Consider the following 27,310-nt stretch of genomic DNA (forward strand, 5'->3'; position numbering starts at 1 on the left):
TGCTGCTAATATATAGACTGGTTGATAAAGAGATAGTATACTCGTAACTAGTATGTATGTATAAAGAAAGAAAAAAAAAACCACGGTTAGGTGGTATATACAATTATGGACGGGCTGCCGAGTGCCGACACAGAGGTAGCCACAGCCGTGAACTACCGCACTGTACTGTGTCTGCTGCTAATATATAGACTGGTTGATAAAGAGATAGTATACTCGTAACTAGTATGTATGTATAAAGAAAGAAAAATAACCACGGTTAGGTGGTATATACAATTATGGACGGGCTGCCGAGTGCCGACACAGAGGTAGCCACAGCCGTGAACTACCGCACTGTACTGTGTCTGCTGCTAATATATAGACTGGTTGATAAAGAGATAGTATACTCGTAACTAGTATGTATGTATAAAGAAAGAAAAAAAAACCACGGTTAGGTGGTATATACAATTATGGACGGGCTGCCGAGTGCCGACACAGAGGTAGCCACAGCCGTGAACTACCGCACTGTACTGTGTCTGCTGCTAATATATAGACTGGTTGATAAAGAGATAGTATACTCGTAACTAGTATGTATGTATAAAGAAAGAAAAAAAAACCACGGTTAGGTGGTATATACAATTATGGACGGGCTGCCGAGTGCCGACACAGAGGTAGCCACAGCCGTGAACTACCGCACTGTACTGTGTCTGCTGCTAATATATAGACTGGTTGATAAAGAGATAGTATACTCGTAACTAGTATGTATGTATAAAGAAAGAAAAAAAAACCACGGTTAGGTGGTATATACAATTATGGACGGGCTGCCGAGTGCCGACACAGAGGTAGCCACAGCCGTGAACTACCGCACTGTACTGTGTCTGCTGCTAATATATAGACTGGTTGATAAAGAGATAGTATACTCGTAACTAGTATGTATGTATAAAGAAAGAAAAAAAAACCACGGTTAGGTGGTATATACAATTATGGACGGGCTGCCGAGTGCCGACACAGAGGTAGCCACAGCCGTGAACTACCGCACTGTACTGTGTCTGCTGCTAATATAGACTGGTTGATAAAGAGATAGTATACTCGTAACTAGTATGTATGTATAAAGAAAGAAAAAAAAACCACGGTTAGGTGGTATATACAATTATGGACGGGCTGCCGAGTGCCGACACAGAGGTAGCTACAGCCGTGAACTACCGCACTGTACTGTGTCTGCTGCTAATATATAGACTGGTTGATAAAGAGATAGTATACTCGTAACTAGTATGTATGTATAAAGAAAGAAAAAAAAACCACGGTTAGGTGGTATATACAATTATGGACGGGCTGCCGAGTGCCGACACAGAGGTAGCCACAGCCGTGAACTACCGCACTGTACTGTGTCTGCTGCTAATATATAGACTGGTTGATAAAGAGATAGTATACTCGTAACTAGTATGTATGTATAAAGAAAGAAAAAAAAACCACGGTTAGGTGGTATATACAATTATGGACGGGCTGCCGAGTGCCGACACAGAGGTAGCCACAGCCGTGAACTACCGCACTGTACTGTGTCTGCTGCTAATATATAGACTGGTTGATAAAGAGATAGTATACTCGAGTCGTAACTAGTATGTATGTATAAAGAAAGAAAAAAAAACCACGGTTAGGTGGTATATACAATTATGGACGGGCTGCCGAGTGCCGACACAGAGGTAGCCACAGCCGTGAACTACCGCACTGTACTGTGTCTGCTGCTAATATAGACTGGTTGATAAAGAGATAGTATACTACTAATATTATATACTGGTGGTCAGGTCACTGGTCACTAGTCACACTGGCAGTGGCACTCCTGCAGCAAAAGTGTGCACTGTTTAATTTTAATATAATATTATGTACTCCTGGCTCCTGCTATAACCTATAACTGGCACTGCAGTAATGCTCCCCAGTCTCCCCCACAATTATAAGCTGTGTGAGCTGAGCAGTCAGACAGATATATAATATATATATAGATGATGCAGCACACTGGCCTGAGCCTGAGCAGTGCACACAGATATGGTATGTGACTGACTGAGTCACTGTGTGTATCGCTTTTTTCAGGCAGAGAACGGATATATTAAATAAACTGCACTGTGTGTCTGGTGGTCACTCACTATATAATATATTATGTACTCCTGGCTCCTGCTATAACCTATAACTGGCACTGCAGTAGTGCTCCCCAGTCTCCCCCACAATTATAAGCTGTGTGAGCTGAGCAGTCAGACAGATATATATAATATTATATATAGATAATAGATGATGCAGCACACTGGCTTGAGCCTGAGCAGTGCACACAGATATGGTATGTGACTGAGTCACTGTGTGCTGTGTATCGCTTTTTTCAGGCAGAGAACGGATTATAAATAAAAGTGGTGGTCACTGGTCACTATCAGCAAAACTCTGCACTGTACACTACTGAGTACTCCTAATGCTCCCCAAAATTAGTAAATCAAGTGTCTCTCTAATCTATTCTAATTCTAAACGGAGAGGACGCCAGCCACGTCCTCTCCCTATCAATCTCAATGCACGTGTGAAAATGGCGGCGACGCGGGCTCCTTATATAGAATCCGAGTCTCGCGATAGAATCCGAGCCTCGCGAGAATCCGACAGCGTCATGATGACGTTCGGGCGCGCTCGGGTTAACCGAGCAAGGCGGGAAGATCCGAGTCGCTCGGACCCGTGAAAAAAAACATGAAGTTCTGGCGGGTTCGGATTCAGAGAAACCGAACCCGCTCATCTCTAGTAGGGACCCCAAATATACAGAGACGCCTTGATGCACATTTGGGGCTTATTCATACATATGCGCAAAGATATGTAACCGAGAGCTCTGAATTCTAATATTGTGTGGGATTTAAATCTGGTTACTGTTATCATTCAGGGTGCTGGGGGAAACAAAATGCCTTTTTTTTTCTTGCTTAGAAATACCCCTCCCTTTCAAGCACCTGAATGATATCACTAAGCTAACTGAGCATCTGCCATTATTTATGTCTGTTGTGAGAGGCAGAGAGGTTCCTGCAATAGGAGGAGGTGCTGGCCCTGACATGCTATATGGAGCATTATGGGGTTGCTCCAAGGTAGGTAGCTCTTAGCTTAGATATATTCAAGTAAGGAGCCATTATCATGTGGTTCCTTGCTGGTTAATCATAGACCCAGATTATGGTAATGGAGGCATGGGGTGTGGTGCCTCTGGACTGGCTGAGCTGGATGGCTTTAGTGTGGCATACCTTTACATTCTATTAACACTTTTCACATACTAATTTCTTTAACACTATTTCTCCATTTTAATTACATCTCATTTTTGTATCACCTTTATAGCTTCGGCTTCCTAACACTTATTTATTAACAGTATAGTTTTTTCACTGGTATGCTGCCCTGGGCTTTCTGGCTTATGCTGGTGCTTTGGGGTGCCACACCCTGCACCTAGATATAGCACTAGGGACCCCAAATATACAGAGACACCTTGATGAGGCTTCGGGGCTTATTCATACATTTGCACAAACATATGTAACCAAGATCTCTGAATTCTAATATTGTGTGGGATTTAAATCTGGTTACTGTTATCATTCAGGGTGCTGGGAGAAACAAAATGCCTTTTTTTTTCTTGCTTAGAAATCCCCCTCCCTTTCAAGCACCTGAATGATATCACTAAGCTAATTGAGCATCTGCCATTATTTATGTCTATTTATGTATATTTTTGTTGAGTTGTAGCAAAGGATTTGGTTTGTTATAGGTGTGAGTGATTGGCGTGATCTCATCCCATTTAAAAAAAATGCATTTACTCTGAATCATTTGTTTTGTGGGGAGCTGAGTGATTGGACTTTGCTGTGTTAGAAAGAAACTGCCTTGTGTTCAATTAGAGCTCGACGGGCAATAGGTTGTCTTATTTTAAGATTTATTTTTTGCAGCACTGCAAACCTCAAAATAAATCTGGCGTCTATTAGTTGTACCTATCTGAGTGTAATGATGTGTATCGGTCATGTCCCAGCGAATGAGCATCTTGCAATCTGGTTTCGTTGCTCTATTTTCTGTATATTGTCATGTTGATGGAAATGTTATTATATTGATCTTCTGCTTAGCATTTGCTGGTATAAACAGAGACAAATGCCTAGGACATTTGGTATGCCTAGGGGCATATGCAGCTTCTGCTGATTAAAATGATATGCGGCATGACTATATTCTGTGTGTAGCATTTCGAGATACAGCCACAGTCGCACACAGTATATAGGCATGCTGCATATCATTTTAATCAACAGAAGCTGCTTGTGCAATGTGCATCCTAGCTACATAGCAATGCAAATAAGGCACCCGATGTTAGCAGAGCTTCCAGCTGACTCACGCCAGGCATCTCCTGCTGCATGGCGCATTGAGGTCACAGTGTTAGTGGCCATGTGAGTGCTGTGTGTGTGTGTAAGTGGGTTGGTTGTGTAATTGGTATATGTGTAAGGGGCAATATTCGTGTCATGTGTATAAATGTATTAATAATGTTGTAAATGTTTAAATGGCACTATGTGTGTCATTATGTGTATAAGGGCATTAATAATGTGTGACATATGTGAAAGGTGCACTATGTGTGTCATTATGTGTATAAGGGCCCTAATAATGTGTGGCATATGTGTAAGGGACATTATGTGTGTCATTATGTGTTTAAGGGCATTAATAATGTGCGGCATATGTGTAAGGGACATTATGTGTGTCATTATGTGTATAAGGGCATTAATAATGTGTGGCATATGTGTAAGGGACATTATGTGTATAAGGGCATTAATAAAGGTTGGCATAATGTGTAAGGTGTATTATGTTTATAAGGACATTAATAATGTGTGTCATATGTGTAGGTGGTATTACTGTGTGGTATTATGTGTATAAATTCATTACTAATGTGTGGCATTATGTGTATACAGTGCTTTACTGTGTGGTGTAATGTATAGATAGGGCACTACTGTGTGGTCTAAAGTGATTAAAAAGCAATATGATGTGGTGTAATGTGAATAAGGAGCAATTCAGTGTGATGTCATGTTAATAAGGGGCACTGTCACATGACAAATTGTGAATAAAGTTGCAGTACTGTGTGGTGTAATTTGAATTGGCGGTACTATTGTGTGGCCATGCCCCCTCCCAGCAAGAACATGCCCCTTTTTGGGTTGTGCACCTAATGTGCGCACTGTTCCTATTTAAAATATAGGGGGTCGGAACACCAAAATAAGGACTGCTATGGGTGAGGGGAGATGGTGCTTTGAAAGGGGTGCAGGGTCAGAGGCAGAACTAGCGGTGGTGCTAGGGGGCACCAGCTAAAATCTTGCCTAGGGGATCATATTGGTTAGGGCCAGCTCTGGGTATAAAGAGTCTTGATGCAGGAAGTGCATTTGATCAATTACGCCTAATGATTTAAAATGCCAAGTGGTACCTTTAAGATCTGTAGATTAATACTTATATTTCTGATAGGATAAGATTGCAGTCAGAAGCCTCCTTATTTTATTTCTCTGGGGCAAACATGCACACAACTTAATTTTACCTGTCATTAGTAAACAAGTCCTGTGTCAGGGTTATTAACAGGTAATAATTTGGTGGCAGTCAGGGGTTACAATCAAAAAATATAAACTCATCAATGCAGAAATGCGATATACTTATCTTTTGCAGTAGCATCTTATCCCTGTCCCCTCCATGTGTCAGTTTCTTAATATCATCAATGACCATATGCTTTTAGTTTGTGTTTGATCATGCATTCGCTAAGTCTACTGAAAAGGGTTAGATAGGATTGGAAATATTAATTTTGCTATATCTAAAAGATCAAACTTATTGTCATTCTTAGAATGAAGAATGAATAATCTTGCCAATACAGGTTGAGTATCCCATATCCAAATATTCCGAAATACGGAATATTCCGAAATACGGACTTTTTTGAGTGAGAGTGAGATAGTAAAACCTTTGTTTTTTGATGGCTCAATGTACACAAACTTTGTTTAATACACAAAGTTATTAATAATATTGTATTAAATTACCTTCAGGCTGTGTGTATAAGGTGTATATGAAACATAAATGAATTGTGTGAATGTAGACACACTTTGTTTAATGCACAAAGTTATAAAAAATATTGGCTAAAATTACCTTCAGGCTGTGTGTATAAGGTGTATATGAAACATAAATGCATTCTGTGCTTAGACTTAGGTCCCATCACCATGATATCTCTTTATGGTATCTATTTATTCCAAAATACGGAAAAATCCGATATCCAAAATACCTCTGGTCCCAAGCATTTTGGATAAGGGATACTCAACCTGTATATATGACTGACATATCTTTATGGGCATATAGTAAGCTTTTCTAGGGGTATGTTAACCAAACACACAAAGTGACACACATTATGCAAACAGGCCTAAATTCCCCTCACTCTTATAATTAATTCAAGACACAAATGAGAAGGAATTTATACATACAATATTTTAGCAGCAAAATGGAAAGGATGAAATTATTAAAGAGAGAGATCGTAAGTGGTAATAGGATGGACTTTGAAGTTAGGTTTTTACTCCACAGTGCACATTTTAAGTCTCAATCACAAAAGTTAATTCTGGAGTAAAGGACAAGTACTTTATGGGACGTACTATTTGGTGCATTCTGTATGCACAACTTGAAATATATTGCCCACCTGCTCATTTAGTATTTCAGAAATTGCCTTTAAATATATGTGATAACACTTTTTATGTCAAATTTTTACCCAAAATGTTGCCTATTTTGATTATGGTTATTATCCATATTTTCCATATTTTTTTTTAATTTAGACACATAAAATTATTCTGTTGTCACTGGATAATTCAGAAACATCTCCATAAATGTGAAATTCCCATCCACAGTTCATTTCTGCACCTACCTCACTTTTTACAAAGAATGTAAAGATACCTCCCATTAGTAAGATGTCGCACCCTTGCATCTTATTATATTAAATGTTCAGTTTTCAAGTTTGAAATACATCCAATTCCTGGTGTTTTTTAAATTCCTAAATCATATGTGGCTTAGGGCAAACACCCATTGAAACTGGATGAGAAACCTCCAATTTCATCCTACATTGGGTAATATTTTTGCATGCTGTAGAACTTGCATGTAGAACTACAAACACCAAAATTCATATGGGTGGTGGTGCCTTCGGGCACTTTCACTTAGAAGTGTTTTCTCCATAATAAATGTATAAGTACTGTCGATACCCTGTAATAACAAACAATGGGGCAGATGTATTAACCTGGAGAAGGCATAAGGAAGTGATAAACCAGTGATATGTACAAGGTGATAAAGGCACCAGCCAATCAGATCCTAACTGTTAATTTACATATTGAAACTGATTGGCTGGTGCCTTTATCACCTTGCACATATCACTGGTTTATCACTTCCTTATGCCTTCTCCAGGTTAATACATCTACCCCAATATTTTAACAGTGCCCTCTTAAAGTAACTGATTCACTTTTAGTTCTTCTGTTTATTATTATTATTATTGTTTAGTTATACAGTATACTGTAGCACCATAATGTTGCACGTCACTGTATATAGAGAATACAGTATTTGTCATTCATCATGCAGTCTAAATTCTTTAACATACAAGTACACACACACACACACACACACACACACACACACACACACACACATACAGCCTAGGTTTTAACTTTTTGTCAGCATCCTATAAACTATCAGTATATTATTTTGATTGTGACAGAAACCATAGTACTCAGTGCAACTCTGGCAGAGAACTTGCAAACTCTATGCAGATGGTCCTGGTAAGGATATTACCTCATGATATCAGTGCACTGAGGCAATAGTATCCTATTCCAATGTGCGGACAACGCTAATGAAATACACTAATGAAATACTGTAGATTCCTTACAGTGCCCAATTCTACAAAGTCATTTTCTTAATAATTATTTACCTAAAATATTATTTTCGATCTGAAATAATCCATATGGGAATTTAAACATCTACTATTCCCAAGAAGCTCCCTATGCCAGGAGAGATCACTCTTGAATGGCTACACAGATATTAAGTAGCCTAGTTAAACTCATATGGACTATGGGCCTTAGGGAGAGATGTACTAAGCAGTGATAAAAGTGGAGAAATGAACCAGTGGAGAAGTTGCCCATGGCAACCACTCAGCATTGACATACCATTTATAATTTACATACTATAAAATTATACAGGACAGCTGATGTGTTAGCATCCAAGAAGGAGGTGATTGCATAGTGATTGACAGGCGCTGGCGTCAGGGGGGGGGGGTTGCCTCGGCATTCAGTGGGCATGGTTCGGACAACGCAGGCGTGTTCAGATAATTGTTCGGGGCAGCTGTGTGACATCATATGCCGCCGCTCTGAGAAAAAAATGGAGCCAGGCTGCCTGCCAGGAAGGGTTCGTCGTCAAATCGATACTTTCGCAATTAAATTGTGAACGCATTGCAGGGCATCACACATGCTGGGCAGCCGTGTCCTGTGCTGGGCGGCCCCCAGCATGTGAGTAGTTGGACGCAGATCTTGCAGCGGAAGCATGATCTACGTCCATCTCTGCATAACCACCTACAGTATATTGGATACAGAAAAGATAATTATTTTAGGTATTTTTTAGGTAAACTGAACTATAAAAAATACAATTTTTTTAAATAAGACACTATAATTATTTGAGTAAGGAATTAATTGTATTAATGGGGAACTATTGTTTACAGTATTTGTCAAAATGGGAGTAACAGTTACAGTGCACAAATGTGCCAGTATTCAGTGCATGTCTGTACGTCTACAAGCATCAGCATACAAGAACAGTCTGGGCTGTCGGTAAATGTTGACACTTGTAGTTTCACAAATTTATGCAGGACCATTGCTTCCCTGGTACACACTGTTCAGGGGTACAAGGAAGTGCAAGGTCAGTTGACTCTAGGTGCAGGGGAAAATGACGAGTAGTCTGAAAGGATTGTGATTGTTTTATTTTAAATATTGAAATTTATATGTGGTTTGGCCTTAGTAATTCAGATAGTTTCCAAACACATATAATATTGCCAAAAGAATCTTGTACATTGCACTTTTATTTAATTACCTTTTTTGTATCTTCAACTCATTTCCTCAAGTACCTCTAATACTGTATATCATGTATTGAGGAATTCCTTAATCATGCTTAATCTATTTTACATAGAAAAAATGTAAAGTTATGCACTTTGGGACTAAAAATAAACATGCTACCTATAAATTAAATGGGGAAATGTAAGGGAAACGGTAATTGAAAAAGATTTGGGGGTGCTCATTGATAATAGACTTAGTAGCAGTACCCAACGTCAAAGTGCAGCAACGAAATCAACTAAGGTGTTAGCATGCATAAAACGGGTTATTGAGACAAGGGATAAAATTGTAATCCTGCCACTGTACAAATCATTGGTACGGCCACACCTTGAATATTGTGCACAGTTCTAGGCACTGCACTATAAAAAAGACATCATGGAGCTTCAAAGGGTTCAGAGGTGAGCTAAAAAATTGATTGAGGGGTTAGAAGCATTGGATTATGAGGAAAGGCGTACTAGGTAACACTAGAAAAGAGGTGTCTAAGAGGAGACATAATTAATATATACAAATATATAAAGTGATAATACAGTCAGCTAACAGGTGAATTGTTTACTGAAATCTCTCTACACAGGACATGTTGACATCCTCTGAGGTTAGAGGAGAGAAAAAATTTTACCCAACGAAGGAAAGGGTTCTTCACAGTAAGGGCAGTAAGGAGTTGGAATTCTCTGCCAGAGAAAATGGTAATGGTTGACTCAGTCATTAAGTTTAAAATTGGGTTAGATAAATTAGATAAAATTGCATTTAAACTCTTAGATATAGTTGATAGACTAAAAAATAATAATAATAACAATAATATAACTTCATCTGGGTCATTATATGTAAACTATATCTACACACAGAATAGTGTAAGATTTATAATACAGGTTAAACTCGATGGACAATTTGTCTTTTTTCAACCTCATTAACTATGATACTATGTTACTATGAATGGGACACAGTTAATTTCCCGACTTTCGGGATCCCAGCCATCGAAATACCAATTTCGGAACGGAATCCCAACACGCGTTGAAATGCCGGCGGTCGGAATCACACCCACCGCCACGGAATCCCCACTTGGGTGGTGGTCCATGCCAGTACCTGAGGGGGAAAAGATTAGGGTCGCCACCAGGCCTGAAGCGTGGCAAGTGTAGCGAGCCCATAAAGGGACATGCTGTGCTCAAGGTAGGGATTCCGACTGTTGGGATTCCAGCATCGGTATTTCGATTGTTGGGATCCCGACAGTCGGAATTTCATACCGAATCCAGGTGAATATCAGGATAATTACATATTTGTTGGCTCACTATGTGATCAACTGTTTAGTTGATCACCCTCATCTCCTGCATACTTTTCCCTCCATTGTTCTTCTCAAAACAGTTCTTTAAACAGACTATTGTCTAAGGCTTCACCTATTGGCATTTCTATAATGGCTGCAGAGTGTGCAGTGCACACAGGCCCCTGGGTCCACGGTCCCCACAACATGCAATCTGCACCCATGTTTAATCACTTATCTCTTGAGGTCCCATGTTGATGATGTTGCTGCAAGAGAAATCACTCCTAAAATAGTGCAGCGGCCATTTTCCTGGTGATTCACACATGCACAGTACAGATTTGGCGGCCATATTTACAGACACCCGCGTATGTACACTAGAGATTAGTCACCGGGAACATGGTGGGAGAAGCACAGAGTCTGTGGCACTGCAGAGAGGAGGGGTCCCACACAGAGTCTGCACACAGACCCCCTCCTCTATTAAAACTCCTTTGACTCTAACCATTTGTCAACCTAACCCAGAAATAACCATATGGAGACCTGTGTTTGATGACAAATATTTTCCCAATTTATTGTGCGAGTTAAATTGGAATAAAGAGGACTGGTGATTAACGGGAAATTGGAGATAAAAAGAATGCATTTGTCAGCTGCACATTCATATGACATCAGACACGTGCCACAGCAAGAGTTAGCGGCTGTACCATAACCATTTGAAGGTCCTCCCATTTGGTTGTGAAAGTCCACCCCAGTCCGTACTCAGCAACCATCTCATGTGCCACATACATTTTCTACCAGCACCACACCACACACACATCGGAAAACAGACACAAGAAAATGACACACAAAAGTAAAACTAACCATAAGTGCCTAAACAGTACATGTAAATAAATCGGAAATGATAAGAGCCCAAGCTGCATGGTTTATTTTCCTCAGACTCATGTAATGTTTTTTGGTTCACTTCTTATCTATACCATACCTCCCAACTGATTTTAGGAACTGTCCTGACATCCCACCCACAGGTTGCAGTATCCTGCGGGGGAAGAGAACATGCACACAGGATCAGTGTGAGTGAGGAGAGCTTTGTGGCAGCACCCAAAGTGCCCACTTCCCACGAGGCCACAATCCCTTTTTCAACATGGACCTGGTCCTAAATTGAAACCGAAGAATGATGGGAAGTACTGTATGCCTATACAACTGCTCTTTCTTCTGTGGCACATCCTCCCTGTCACTACATTCCCTTGGTCTTATGTATGAATAGTTTCATGAGAAAGCAAATCTTACATAATGAATGACAACATATGAAAGATAAAGAGATTGGACAATTAATCAAGACACAAATTAAAAAAAAAACACATCTCAAAATCAAACGTGAATTTCTAATAGAAATAAAAGTATTTGGAATCGCCCTAACAGTCTGCAGATTTTAGTATCATTGACAATCTGTGAATTGGGCATGCAAGAAGACCAAATAGCATTTCCTAGGGGCGTCACTTCCCCTGATGACACCTGGTGCAGCCGGCTGCAAAAAAGGAAGGGGGGTGACCTCGTATGAGGGGGTGTGGTTTAGTGGGAGGGTCGTGACCTCATGGTCTGAACCACCGTTTTCGGCACTCCAGAGGGTTCGGAGGATGAAGTGTTGTGGCTGCAGTGCTGGCTCCTATAAAGTGACAGGATACGGATGATGCACGTAATGTTATAGTGCAGCACTCTGCTCCTTTCACTGAGCAGGAGCCAGCATTTTGGTGTCACCCCTCAGCGGGTGAAACCCGGGTGCGGCCGCACCCCCCACACCCACACCCAGCATGTGACACCACTGTTATTACCTAAAATTTACTGATACCCATATCTAGTTGACAACAGCTGGGCCCAGTGTCAATAAATGAAATTGAGAAAGCCTGCCAAGAAAATTACTCCTAATGGAGAATCAATTAAATAAAAATGTGTATAAAAGTTAAAGAGCATATCAACTATAATCAGCAAAATAGCGCATCTATTGCTCTTTAAATGGTTCTATCAGTCCATCCGACACACAAGGCTGGATTAATTTAGCCACAAGCTGTGTGATTTATAATGTGACTGCCTTCGCAGCTATGCTGCATAGGCATGGGGCAACCCTAATCATGTGAGTACATCACTCTATAGCAGTGCACTCGCATGTTAGTGGGGGGGCGGACCCTGCATGCGGGACCGATTTCGCTTTGCTGGGTCCCCCCCGCATGTTAGTGTAAAGGGTTGTAGTTGTGCGATTTGTCTCATAACTACAAAGCATGATGAATTGGACCCTGTATTAACTTCAGTGCACACTGTATTTGGTTTGACAGGGTTTTTTTTTTATTTAACATTGTATAAATCATCCTGAACTTCACAATCCCCCACCTCCATTTTTTGCTATTTGTCTAACACCCAATGGTTCTCTTTACTGTTGTTAACACAACTGCCAAGATTACACATTTTGATATTGGTTTAATTCAAGAGGGATTGTAAAATGTTGAAAACAATCCTGAAAAGTAGCATAAAATTGAGGATTTAAAGTACAAAATTGGAAAAGGTGACTTTTGAGGTAACATTTGGCAAATTGTTGTGGAGTAAGATTCATACTGTGCATCTCCTACCAAAACCTGGTGAAGCACAGAAGCTGAATCTGAGGTCAATCTTTGGCTGATGGGTGAAATTTGGCCTTGGTAATCATACCATTAGAATGAAGTCACCTATGCAATTCTGACATAAGATAGAAGGATGTGACTTTATCTCAAGAGCAGTATTATATTCCTTTCAATTATACAGTAAAATAAGCATTAATAATTTTATCACTTGCATTTTAACAATGTGCACATGCAAACAGTCCATTGTCATCCAGCTGTAATAGTTTACCACTACATAAACACTGAAATAAAATTTTACCTCAGTATTTAATGCACGTCACATCTGCTCTGTGTAGGTAAAATTTGCAACACAAACTGTTCTGAAATAAAAGAGCTGTGTTTCTGAGCCAGAACTCACAGTCCCAGAGCCTGTTTAGATGGATTCTGAGCATAATACTTTTCCTGGCATTGCCTGGGGCTCTGCAGATCTAACTCCTCAAAGTCCTTCAGAAATTAAGAAAAAAAAATCCCTCCTGATAATCTGTTTGGAAGACTTTATGAGGAATCTTAACCCTTGAGCTAGTAAGTTAAGTAAGCAATGGAATAAAAAGATTGCAACATATTGTAATAAATTCACATGGCTCTAAGGGCCACATGCTGCTCTGCCCATTTCAAACATTTGCTAAAGTATATTGTTAAGGCCATTTCTCTGCATGCTCTAAATATTTAATTACACATGTGCTGCTCTTAATTTATAGGTAAACATAATGGCCCTCATTCCGAGTTGTTCGCTCGCTAGCTGCTTTTAGCAGCATTGCACACGCTAAGCCGCCGCCCTCTGGGAGTGTATCTTAGCATAGCAGAATTGCGAACGAAAGATTAGCAGAATTGCAAATAGAAATTTCTTAGCAGTTTCTGAGTAACTCAGCCATTGCGATCAGTTCAGTCAGTTTCGTCCCTGGTTTGACGTCACAAACACATCCAGCGTTCGCCCAGACACTCCCCCGTTTCTTCAGACACTCCCGCGTTTTTCCCAGAAACGCCAGCGTTTTTTCGCACACGCCCAGAAAACGGCAAGTTTCTGCCCAGAAACACCCACTTCCTGTCAATCACAGTACGATCACCAGAACGATGAAAAAACCTCATCATGCCGTGAGTAAAATACCTAACTTTTGTGTAAAATAACTAAGTGCATGCGCTCCGCGAATCTTGCGCATGCGCAGTAAGCGACTAATCGCAATATAGCGAAAATCGGCAACGAGCGAACAACTCGGAATGACCCCCAATATGTTTACAATAGTTGTACCTAGAAATAAAAATTGTTAAACTTAGTGGGATATTCAATTAGCTGCAGGGTTTACCCCATGGCTAATTGACTAATTGACATGTGAACCCCCAAGTTTTAGGTGCAGGAAACAGGCTATTTAATTAAATAGCCTTTCCCTGCACAGAGAGGATTTTAGCCAGCATTTACCCATGGGGAATTGCCTATCCCCCTCAGCATTTATTCTTTCTTATTGTATATAGTACATACTGTGATGAAATCTGGGGGTCTGGACCTTAAAACAGAGGTTTAGCCTGCAGAAGATCACTACTCATATAAACTATATTTAACATTGTTTATATTGTACTATGTTAACCATGTACTGCATGGGCGTAGTATGTTTTGCCGGGGGTCGGGTTCCCGGTGCCCAGCACACCAGCGCCGGGATCCCAACCGCTGGGCATGCCGATAGCGGGGCGAGCGCAAATAAGCCCCTTGCGGGCTCGCTGCGCCCGCCACGCTGCGGGGAAGGTGGCGCCCCTCCAGGGGGTCGTGGACCCCCAAGAGGGAGAATAGGTGTCGGTATGCTGGGTGTCAGTATTCCGGCACCGGTATACTGAGCGCCGGGATCCCAACAGCCGGCATACTGAATACCACCCGTACTGTACAGTGCCAGATTAAGGTCCACATGGGCCTGGAGCTGAAATCCATGAAGGGCCTATTGTGTGTCGCCTCAGCAGAGACGGATTAAATGGGGAGGGGGGGGGGCAAGAGATACATTATTTCTTTGGTTCCTCCTTGTGCCTGCCGTCAACCATCGGCTGATTGCATGTATTTTTTTTTTATTAAGACATTCAGTGGCCTGAGGGCCAGGCACCCATGTGTTCAGTGGTTTCCCTAACTCTTCCATCATGCATTTTGAAGATGAGTATCCAAGGTGCACAGCTCACATCAGTGGTGGGCACTGATTTACATTTGCCATTTGAGGAAACTATCACACAGAAGGAGCAGTGAAGGATGGCTGTGCTCTTCTGCTGCATAAGTGAGTTATGCAGCAGGAGAGCAAGCACAGCTGTCACATAACAGGAAGAGACTCATTACAGCCCCAGCGGTGGCCTGCCACCCACCTGCACTGACCAAAGTGCAGCTGCATAACGTCTCTATAGAAGCAGCAGAAGACTTCAAACGTAGGATGTCTCTATGGAAGGCATAGATGGTGCTTACCTTCAAATACATTATAGTGTAGCTACTGTATAACAAGAAAAAGTTTTTTTTTGTGTGTGAAAGGGTGAGAACTGTATTGTCTTGAGTGCTAGAATAGTTTTAATTAAAAAAAAGAAAAAAAATCCAAAATTGTTCCCTGTTTATTGCCATATTTATTGAAGTGTTCATTCCACATTTATGGCCACTGCCGTAAATTATAAAATTAACTCTTTCTTAGCTGTTGTCTTTTTAGAAAAATAAGTATGGCAATACTGCACCAGGGCGGTAAGGGTTATTATTATTATTATTATTATCCTTTATTTATATGGCGCCACAAGGGTTCCGCAGCGCCCAATTACAGAGTACATAAATAATCAAACAGGAAAACAGCAACTTACAGTTGATGACAGTATAGGACAAGTACAGGGTAAATAAACATAGTTACATCAGCAGATGACACTGGAATAAGTATCAGGTGGCAGAAGACTGCTGGATGTGGTACAGTTGAAGATTATTAAAGTAAGACAAAGGATAAGCACATGAGGGAAGAGGGCCCTGCTCGTGAGAGCTTACAATCTAAAGGGGAGGGGTAGACAGACAAGGGTGACACAGATGGGGTACATAGAGAATGTGGAACAGAGGCTTAGGTTGAGATTTGGCTGGGTTTGGTGAAGAAGTGGGTCTTGAGAGCCCGTTTGAAGTTTTGTATAGAAGTGGATAGTCTGAGGGGGAGAGGTAGAGAATTCCAGAAAAAGTGGTGCAGCACATGAAAAGTCTTGGAGGTAAGAGTGGGAGGAAGTAATCCGTAGGCAGGAGAGTCGTCGTGCATTAGCAGAGCGAAGAGGATGGGTGGGAGTGTAAAGGGAGATAAGGTCAGAGATGTAGGTGGGAGAAGAGTGGGTGAGGGCTTTGTAAGCGAGTGTGAGAAGCTTGAAATGGATTCTGAAAGGGAAGGGGAGCCAGTGAAGGGCTAGTAAGAGAGGGGAAGTGGATGTAGTGCATTTGGTAAGGAAGATGATCCGGGTAGCATTGAGGATAGATTGGAGTGGAGAGAGGTGTTTGTCAGGAATGCCAGTCAGGAGGAGATTACAGTAGTCCAGTCTGGAGATGACCAGTGAGTGGATAAGAGTCTTAGTAGCATTCTGGGTCAGAAAGGGTCTGATCCTGGAAATATTTTTTAGATGAAAACGGCAGGTTTGTGAGAGGTGCTGAATGTGTGGTTTGAAGGAGAGGGAGGAGTCAAGGATTACTCCAAGACAGCGCACTTGGGGGCTAGAGGAGATAGTAGTGCCATCAATAGATAATGAGATTGTAAGAGGTGAGGTTATGCGGGAGGAAGGGAAGATGATCAGCTCGGTCTTAGACATGTTAAGTTTAAGAAAGCGCTGGGACATCCAGGAAGAGGTAGCAGAGAGACAGTTGGAGATACGAGTGAGTAGAGCAGGGGAGAGGTCTGGAGAGGAAAGATAGATTTGGGTGTCATCAGCATAGAGATGATATTGGAAGCCAAAAGAACTAATGAGCTTACCTAGTGAGGATGTATAGAGAGAGAAGAGAAGAGGACCAAGGACAAAACCTTGGGGTACACCTACAGTTAGTGGAATTGAGGCGGAGGTGGAGTCATGAGAGGAGACAGAGAATGAACGGTCAGAGAGGTAAGAAGACAGCCAAGAGAGGGCAGAGTCACGTAGACCAATGGAATGGAGGATTTGCAGTAGGAGAGGAGGGTCCACAGTGTCAAAAGCAGCAGAGATATCAAGTAGAATAAGTATAGAGTAGTGTCCCTTAGATTTAGCATCATGGAGGTCATTGCATACTTTTGTAAGGGCAGTTTTAGTGGAGTGGAGAGGACGGAAGCCAGACTGGAATGGGTCAAGTAGTGAGTGTGAGGAAAGAAAGGAAATAAGGCAGTTGTAGACAATACCCTCAAGGAGTTTGGAGGCAAAAGGGAGGAGAGAGATGGGTCGGTAGTTGGAGAGAGTGTTTGGATCAAGGGTAGGTTTTTTAAGAATAGGAAAGATGAGTGCATGCTTGAAGGCAGAGGGGACAGTGCCTGATGACAGGGAAAGATTGAGTAGGTGGGAAAGATGGGAACAAGCAGAAGGAAAGAGGTAGCGGAGGAGGCGGGAGAGGATAGGGTCAAGTGGGGAGGTGGTGAGGGGATAAGAATGAATGAGGGCCATGACTTCCTCTCCAGATGCATGGAAGAAAGATGTCGGAGTTGGTGGGAGGGATGGGGAGGGGTGGTAAGGGATGGGAGAAAGCTGATTACTGATGGTCTGGTGTGATGTGATGTCCTTACGTATGGAGTCAATTTTGGATGTGAAGTAAGTGGCAAAGTCAAGAGCAGAGAGTGAGGAAGGGAGACGAGGTGGAGGTGGGCAGAGGAGTGAGTTGAGAGTGGCAAAGAGGCGCCGGGGGTTGGAAGACTGGGAGGAGATGAGTTTCTTGAAGTATGACTGTTTAGCAAGAGAAAGGGCAGTACTGAAGGATGAGAGCATAAGTTTGAAATGGAGGAAGTCTGCCTTAGAGTGTGATTTCCTCCAGTGACGCTCAGTAGTACGTGAGCATTTTTGCAGATATCAGGTGCATTTGGTGTGCCAGGGTTGAGGTGTAAATTTGCGAGGGTGAATAGTGGTTGGTGGAGCAACAGAGTCAAGAGCAGAACTGAGGGATGTATTGTATATGGAAGTGGCTTGTTTAGGGCATGAGATAGAGAGAATAGGAGAGAGAAGTGAGTCAAACAGGGAAGAAAGGAATGTGGTGTCAATAGCCTCAATGTTACGCTTAGTGATGGTAGCCTTGGGAGGTAGAGATGGGGAAGTCGAGAGAGATAGGTTAAAGGAGAGCAGGTGGTGGTCAGAGAGGGGAAATGTGGAATTGGAAAAATCAGAAATATCACAGCTGTGAGTGAAGACCAGATCCAGTGAGCTCCCATTCACATGTCAATAGGGATGTTAAAATCGCCTAGGATAATGGAGGGAATTTCAGAAGAGAGGAAGTGAGGAAGCCAGGAAGCAAAGTTGTCGATGAATTTGGAAGCAGCGCCAGGGGGGCGGTAAATGACAGCTACTCTAAGATGGACTGGTTGGAAGAGGCGTATAGTATGGACCTCAAATGTAGAGAATGTAAGGGATGGTTCTGGTGGTATGAGTTGGTAGGAGTAACTAGAAGGTAAAAGGACCCCAACACCACCCCCATGGTGACCTCCAGGTCAGGGGGGGGGGGGGTGAATGCGAGGCCTCCAGCAGAGAGAGCAGCAGGAGAGGTAGTGTCAGAGGGCGTAATCCAACTTAACTTAATGCTTTGTAGATGTGCATGCATGAGGCGGGTTTGGGCTCTCAGTTTAATTTTTTTACTAAAAAATACAAATAAATTTTTAAATAAATAATATTTAAGATGATAAGAAAATCTTAAAAAACTTTAGATACAAAAATATATTTAAAAAAAATTACAACTACAATACTACAATACTAGTAAATTACACTTCCCCCAGCAAAGGCTGTGGGAAGCCTTCATCAGATAGCAGTGTTATCACTTCCCAGTGGTACATTTTATGTTTATAGAAAAAGTCACTTATTCGAATTTTTGTTTAGATTATTATTATTATTATTATTATTATTAGAGATAGCTAAAAGTTTTTTTAAATAACCTTATATGAATATGGCAAAGCGAATCTATGCCCTTGAAAAATCAGCTCTTTTTACCTTGAAATCACACTCTCTGCAAATGTTCTTAATTTTCAACCTTTGTATTATTAAATGTTTAGTATAATACATATAATACAGACAGCACCACAGTGACCACCATATATTACAGAAAGCATTGCAGTGACCACAGTATATTACAGAGAGCATCGGTGACCACCGTATATTACAGAGAGCATCGGTGACCACCGTATATTACAAAGTGTATCGGTGATCACTGTATATTAGAGAGCATTGCAGTGACCACCGTATATTACAGAGAGCATCAGTGACCACCGTATATTACAAAGCATATAGGTGACCACCGTATATTAGAGAGCATTGCAGTGACCACTGTATATTACAGAGAGCATCAGTCACCACAGTATATTACAGAGAGCATTGGTGACCACTGTATATTACAGAGAGCATCAGTTACCACAGTATATTACAGAGAGCATCAGTGACCACCATTTATTACAGAGAGCATTGGGGACCATCATATATTACAGAGAGCATCAGTCACCACAGTATATTACAGAGAGCATCAGTGACCACCATATATTACAGAGAGCATCGGTGATGACCGTATATTAGAGAGCATCAGTCACCACAGTATATTACAGAGAGCATCAGTGACCACCATTTATTACAGAGAGCATTGGGGACCATCATATATTACAGAGAGCATCAGTCACCACAGTATATTACAGAGAGCATCAGTGACCACCATATATTACAGAGAGCATCGGTGATGACCGTATATTAGAGAGCATCAGTCACCACAGTATATTACAGAGAGCATCAGTGACCACCATTTATTACAGAGAGCATTGGGGACCATCATATATTACAGAGAGCATCAGTCACCACAGTATATTACAGAGAGCATCAGTGACCACCATATATTACAGAGAGCATCGGTGATGACCGTATATTAGAGAGCATCAGTCACCACAGTATATTACAGAGAGCATCCGTGACCACCATATATTATAGAGAGCATCAGTGACCACTGTATATTACAGAGACCAGGTGACCACCGTGGCAGAGAGTGCCACATGATACAGAGAATTTCAACAACCACCACAAAATACACAGGACATCACAGTCACACACTATGTATGGCTCCTGGAATGGGATAAGTTAGACAGCAAGCGGCAGGCAGATCAATATAGACAGACAAGGATGTACAAAGGAGCAAAGTTATTCTAAACGCAGAATGCTCTCTATGTTACCTGTGTTAGGATAATTTATGAACCACCAAAAAATATGCACAAGTTACACAGAACTTTTCCCCAGAGATGCCTATTATAGGAGCACACTCCATTGCACGCCATAAGTATGGCCCATTAAAAACATTTTACCTGTCTTTATGTTCTGCTCTCCTCTCCTCTAAGTGTGCCTCAATAGTTATATTTACTGCTACAGTATGTAGAGGCGTAACTAGGGTTGATGGCACCGAGGGCAAATAAAAAATTGTCGCCCCCGTCAACTATATAGTATCCAGAACATCTTACTGGGATACACACACCAGACACAGGGCAATTGTCATTCCTGTTAAAAGCCTTGACATACAGAGCATGGAGCCTCCAATCGGGGAAGGCAACAAAGATGCCTGGGAAAGAGAGAGAGAGAGCGAGAGACATCTGGGACAGAGAGAGTAAGAACATCTGGGGCAGAAAGAGCTAGACACCTGGAGCAGAGAGAGATACAGTATGTAGAGAAAGAGAGAGAGAGACTTGAAGCAGAGAGAGAGACGTGGAGAAGAGAGAGAGTGAAAGACACCTAGAGCAGAGAGAGAGCGAGAGACACCTGGAGCAGAGAGAGAGAGAGACGTAGAGCAGAAAGAGAGAGTTGTGGAGCAGAGAGAGAGCAAGAGACACCTGCAGCAGAGAGAGAGACGTAGAGCAGAGAGAAAGAGTTGTGGAGCAGAGAGAGATTGGGAGACACCCGGAGCAGAGAGAAAAACGTGGACCAGAGAGAGAAAAACAGAGCTGTGAAGCAGAGAGAACAACGTGAAGCAGAGAGAGAGAGAGAGAGAGAGAAATGCGAAGTTGAGAGAAAGAGACACTTGGAGCAGACAGAGAGAGACACCTGGAGCAGAGATAGAGACCAGGGGCAGACAGAGAGAGATAGAGAGGCAGTGAATGAGGAAATAAATCTTGGGAGTGTATCTGAGGTAGTGAATGAGGGATGGGAGAATGAGAAGTGGCAAGGCAGGCAGAGCGGTACTGATGATGGGAGGGTGACAGGCTGGGTGGAGTACATGGGACACCGTAGGGGGAGACTGCTGTATAGAGGGAATGGTGCTGCATGAGGCCGGCGCAATGCATACCCCAGCTTACTGCTTTGCGCTGGCCTGGGTATGGTTAACAAGCCTTGCTCCAGTGCCCCACACAGGCCAGCTCCCAGGGCACATGCCCTGCTCGGCCTGCCCTCATTACGCCACTGCTGCCATGATGTTGCTACCAGAACCCCTTTAGATGTGGAGCATAGAGCAGCCAATGACAAACAGCAGCTGCAGCACAAATCACAACACTGCTTGTCTGTATTTTTTATCTTTTCAAGCACAGGACTGGCATCTCTAACAACCAGATAACCCCAATAGTGCAACCACAAGCAGCTATTCCAAGGAGTGTGTTAGGCTCCGTAATATATATGAGAAAACTGTGAACAAGTTGAATAGTGCTTTGGGTTTAAGGATATGTAAAAAATAATAGATACTTTGCTGCCCCCTGCTAGTTTCCCTTTGTGGAGAGCACCTTTCCATGCACCATTGGACCCTTCGCTCGCCACAAGTTACTATTCCGAATAGTTTGTGACATGGACCCAGAGGCTTATGGCAAAGATCCTCTCCACAAAGGGAAACTAGCAGGGGGCCGCAAAGATGAGAAATTACCAAATTTTATATATATATATATATATATATATATACAGTGGTTAATGTTAAAATACCATTTTTGTTTATTTATTAAAAATTACAATTAAAAATAACCCGCATGCAAAAGTATCACAAATAAAAATTAATCTCAGACTCACAGTTATTGATATGTCTGTCTGTAATTATAAGTTGAATGTACAGCTCCGTTCCTATTAACTGGTTAGGAGTACTGGGGAAACATTCCCCTTTAAAGAAGCATAGGTCACTTTGACAGTTCACCATGCCAATCGGTCTGGCTTAGTAACCCGCAAATTGAGAGTATTACCCAGTCACTTGTACTGTAAGTAGGGCTGGCAGCTGAAGGAGCAGGACTTCAGATGAAGCAGGGAGAGTCGAGACACTGCACAGACACTGTTCGTGTAACCGGGAGCTCAGGATCACATAGCCTGGGGGGCGGAAGGACCAGGGGGCGGGGCTTATGAACTTTGGACTATCTGGTACAGTTGCAGATGGGCTAGGGGCAGAGCTTTTTGCGGACTGAGGGTGGAGCTTATCACAGACTGGGGCGGAGCTTATTATTGCGGCGCTGAGGAGGAGTTTCGGGTGACACAGGGGAGGGGGAGGTGTTGTGCGGGTTCCTAGTGGCTTGGGAGGGATAGGCAAAGCTTTGGCCAGTTGTGTCTGGAGATGAATGGGGGAATGTTATTTGTGATGACAGAAAAAAGATTTTTTTTTCTCCTGTCTGCACAGCAGGGGATCCTGTGGGCCTATTTTCAGTGGGGGGCCTGGAGCTGCAGCTCCATCCGCCCGATTGTTTTTCCGGCCCTGGTACTGTATATGTTTTATGTCCATAAAGCAATTCTTACATATTGCCATGTGGGGTCCCACAAACATATACTATTGTATAATCTTGCCTTTTATTAATGTATTATAATATGTCTCTTGGCCATCGTGTCTATAAGTAGGCAGCAGGAATCCCATTGAGGCTCATCCTGCTTTATCAGACATGCTGGAGGCACACAGTCTTGGGTGTCTGCAAGTGAGCTGAAGAAGCTGTTCTATGGCAGCACCTGGAAAGTGTGAGATACATATACACGGCATAAGGGGTATCTACAGTATCTTGGACCATAGTATATTCAAACAGAGATCACCTTAATGTGCTTCAAGTATATGCAGAACAGCTCAGTTCTAATCCTGGTTCTACCCTAGTACTAGAGAATCTTAAGAAAACAATGAAATGAAATGAGACCCTTGCACTGGCATATACACTGTAGCTGAGTTGGTCCAAATATACGGTGACCACACATTAATGTGAAAAACAAAAAATCTCAAATACTGTATCTAAAACAAAATAATTATTGTCTTCTCCAAATGAAAGTTGTGGTTTCTTTCCTCATATGTCAATGTTACATCTACTTTAAAATAGTGTTTTTATTATATATTTCTCAATGAACATGCAATGAAAAATACTTTTTCTTATAGGGTACAATATATAAAAAAAATTAACGTTTATTCATAAAATTCCATGGATAAAAAAACTAAATAAAATATCCAAACAAACAATCTGCTATCAAAGATAAACAGTGGAAGTTTGTTTCACAGAGGCGTGTCAATCCAAAACAAATGGAGGCTCTGGAACCTCTTCCACAGCTTCTGATGTAACAAAGATCTTTATCCAATACCCCTAATGTCAGCAGCATGTCTCTCCTGTCATCAATTGCTAACGTGTTTCCAGTTAACACTCTTTGTCAAGGCAGTGTGTCCAGGGTTGATAGAAACTCTGACATTTATCTAAAACCCAATCCCCTAATTGAAGACGTTGATGTTGTGCAAGTCATAATTCTTTCCTTTGAATTGGAGATTACACAGGGACAGATTAAGCCTTGGGATGGGGTAGGGAGGCATTTAAGATAGGGGGCGAGGGGGAAGGGAGGTGTATATTAGATTGTGTATACCTCCCACCATGACTCATTCCAGAAGGAACATAATGCTCTACTCATGGACTTGCCTCTTAATATATGATTGGCATCACCTGTGTTGAACTATTTAATTAATAAGAAAGGTATTTCAACACAAGTGATTGCTGTCATGAATTAAGAGGGAAGTCCAGGTAGAGAGCATTTTTTTTTTCAAAACAATTTTTATTGAGACATCATGGAATGTACATGTAAAGATAACGTTGGTATTTTCGCATTCTATAATGGAACACTTTACAATTGAGTGTTGTACCATTAATTCACATAGTATCATAATAAAGCAATAAAAAAAAGATACACAGTATACAATCATTCATTGGAGTCACTCGTGTTATTATGAATAATACAGATAGCCTTAAGGGGAGCCGTCATCAATCCTTAGTCCTCAAACCAATGATATAGGTTGGTCTTGTGCTGCTAATCTAGTCTGATACCACGTGGTGTTCTTTAAACTATTGTAAATTTGTAACCGCGTGGCGAGGGATAGACTGGAAATATAGGATTCCCATAGAGTGAAATAACGACCCACTCATTTAACCTTGTATACAATAGCTTCCACCCAGTCCATCCGGAAAAGGTGGTGCAGTTTAGTTAGAAATAAAGGTATCTGTGGAGGCGTGCTGTCTATCCAACCTTGAAGTATCATCTTTTTTCCTGCTGCACTAAGGGCTATCAATAGAATTTTACACTCTGATGGCATGCGGAGAGTAGGATCGATGATACCCAAAATCGCCCATTGGGGGGTAAATGGCACAAAAGTTATTAATTTAGCTTCTGCGTATCTTCTAATGAAATGCCAGAAGTATTGCACAATAGGACATGCCCATAAACAATAATAGGTATCCGCCTCACTCTAGTGGCATTTTGGGCATGAGTGTGTCTCCGAAATTTCCCATATGGAAATGCCGTAATGGGGATAAATAAGTGTTATGATATACATTTAGAAATAATTTGGTGTACATACTCGCAGACAGGACCTTCCAGGAGTATAATAGGGCTTTTTCCATCACGGGTGTAGTCAGACCAGGAAAGTGAGTCAACCATTTGGACATGCCGCCCGTTAAAGTAGCATGATAAAAATGTGTACTGCATAGATATGGCTTTATGACTAGGTACGGGGTGTAATAAAAGGCTGTCTAGGGAGTTTGTCCAATCTCCTTCCGCAAAATGTGTAAGAACATGTCTGATATAAAATTGTGTTTGCAAAAATGGCAGAGGAAATGGGGTAACCATGGCGTGTTTTGTAGATACCTCAGAAAAAGTTAACAGGCGGTGGTCCTCCGCGAATACCAATGATCGAATCAATGTTATACCAGCCTCCCTCCACACAGTAAAGGGGTGAGCAGCCATGACGTCCAAGAACTCAGGGTTTTTGGTTAAAGGTAGATGTAAGGAGTGATATTGATTTAATGTCGCGTTGTGGCGCAAGATGTGCCATATTCTCCTTGTAGACCACAAAAGCGGGTTCGATTTAATATGGTCTGGAATTTCCTGATCGTGTTGGTCGAGGAAACACGTTAAGTCTATGTTTGTTAAAAAGCTCTGTTCCAAGGATGTATTCGTGTAAACAGAACTTTTTTGTAGCCAGTCCCTCAAATGTCTCAAAATCACAGCCTGATTATAAACTACCACATCGGGAAAATTGATCCCTCCATTGGATTTGGGTTGGACAAGTTTACGCAAAGTTATACGTGCACAACCCCCCTTCCATATAAAAGTTCTGATAAGTTTATTAATTAATTGCGTATCCGTTTTCGTCAGCAGTACAGGGAGCGTTTGTAGTGTGTATAATAGGCATGGGATAGCCACCATTTTAAGTAAATTAGCCCTGCCCAAGTATGACAGCGGCAAGCATTCCCATCCCTTAATATCATCAGTTAGAGTACATATGGCTTTGCTCACATTAAGCTTGTACAATTCTGATATATACCGTGGCACCATGATTCCTAAGTACGATATGTATGTTGATACCCAATGCAGTGGGAAACGTGATGTCCAATGCGGACAGGTAGTATTGCCATATAACAGTAGCGCTTTAGATTTGTCCATGTTGATGCTAAAGCCCGAAATGTGGCCAAACAATTGGATTTTTTTCTAAAATAAAATGAAGGGAGTGCTCGGGGTACAAAATATAAAGAAGGATATCGTCGGTAAAGGCTGATAACTTAATTTCCTGCCCTCCCACTCTTATTCCCCGAAAGGCCGACCAATCCTGCAAAGTTCGAAGCAGTGGATCAAGAGCTAACTTAAATAATAGTGGTGATAGAGGGCATCCTTGACGGGTACTCCTCTCCAAAAAGAACCGTTGACCCCTGATCCCATTTATCAAAAGAGAGGCAGATGGTTTATTGTAGATATAATGAATGTAGTTAATAAAGTCAGGGTCAAAATCCCTCCTTTCCAACAAAGTAAACAAATGGGGCCATAGGACCATATCAAAAGCCTTATTGGCGTCGAGGCTAAGGAGCATGTTTTAATCAGTACATGGAGTTTGGGATGCTGCTACTGCCGCTAGTGCCGTGCGGATTGCTTTGACCACATGTCTGCTGGTTACAAAGCCCATTTGCATCGTGGTGAGGATATCTGGAAGAATAGATTGAAGCCCTAACGCCATTATTTTAGCCAATAATTTATAGTCAACATTTAGTAGACTGATTGGTCTATAAGAAGAAAGAAGATTTGTGCCCCTACCAGGTTTAGGGATAAGGGTAATGAATGCTTCATTAAATAGGGTGGAAGGAGAACTTCTTCATGTATGGCCCGAAACAACTCTAATAAAACAGGAACAATATGGGTTTGTAATATGCGATAATAGTCCCCCGACAGGCCATCAGGACCAGGAGATTTACCATGAGGCAAGTTGGAAATGGCGGAGTTAATTTCCTCCGCCGTTATATTACCCACAAGAGCCTCTCTCTGATCCGAAGTCAAAGGGGGTAGCACACTGTGCGTAAGCAATTGTGCTTGAATATCGGCATCCACATGTGCAGAACTAAATACGGACTGAAAATAGTTTTGAAATTGTGATACCATTTCTTGAGATTTGGTAAGAATATGACCTGACATGGGATGTTTTAAAGCAGTTATAGTATGTCTCTTTTTGGGAGGTCGAGAAATAACCGCTAGTAACCTACCTGCCTTATTACCCCATCTATAGAATTTATTTTTGATATAATCCAATGAGTGTTTCACCTGAGTCGCTAAGTAAGTTTCAAGCAAGCGTCTCGCTTGTTTGTATTCAGTGAGGGTGGCATCTGTAGGGGCGGTAGTATAGGTTCAGAAAGCCATGGACATCGTTGCCTTTAATGCAGTATATTCCATTTTAGATTCTCTTTTTTTCCGGGTAACATAGCTAATGATATGACCCCTCATTACTGCCTTAGAGG

The sequence above is a fragment of the Pseudophryne corroboree genome, chromosome 9 (assembly GCF_028390025.1).
Source record: "Pseudophryne corroboree isolate aPseCor3 chromosome 9, aPseCor3.hap2, whole genome shotgun sequence".
Lineage (NCBI taxonomy): Eukaryota > Metazoa > Chordata > Amphibia > Anura > Myobatrachidae > Pseudophryne > Pseudophryne corroboree.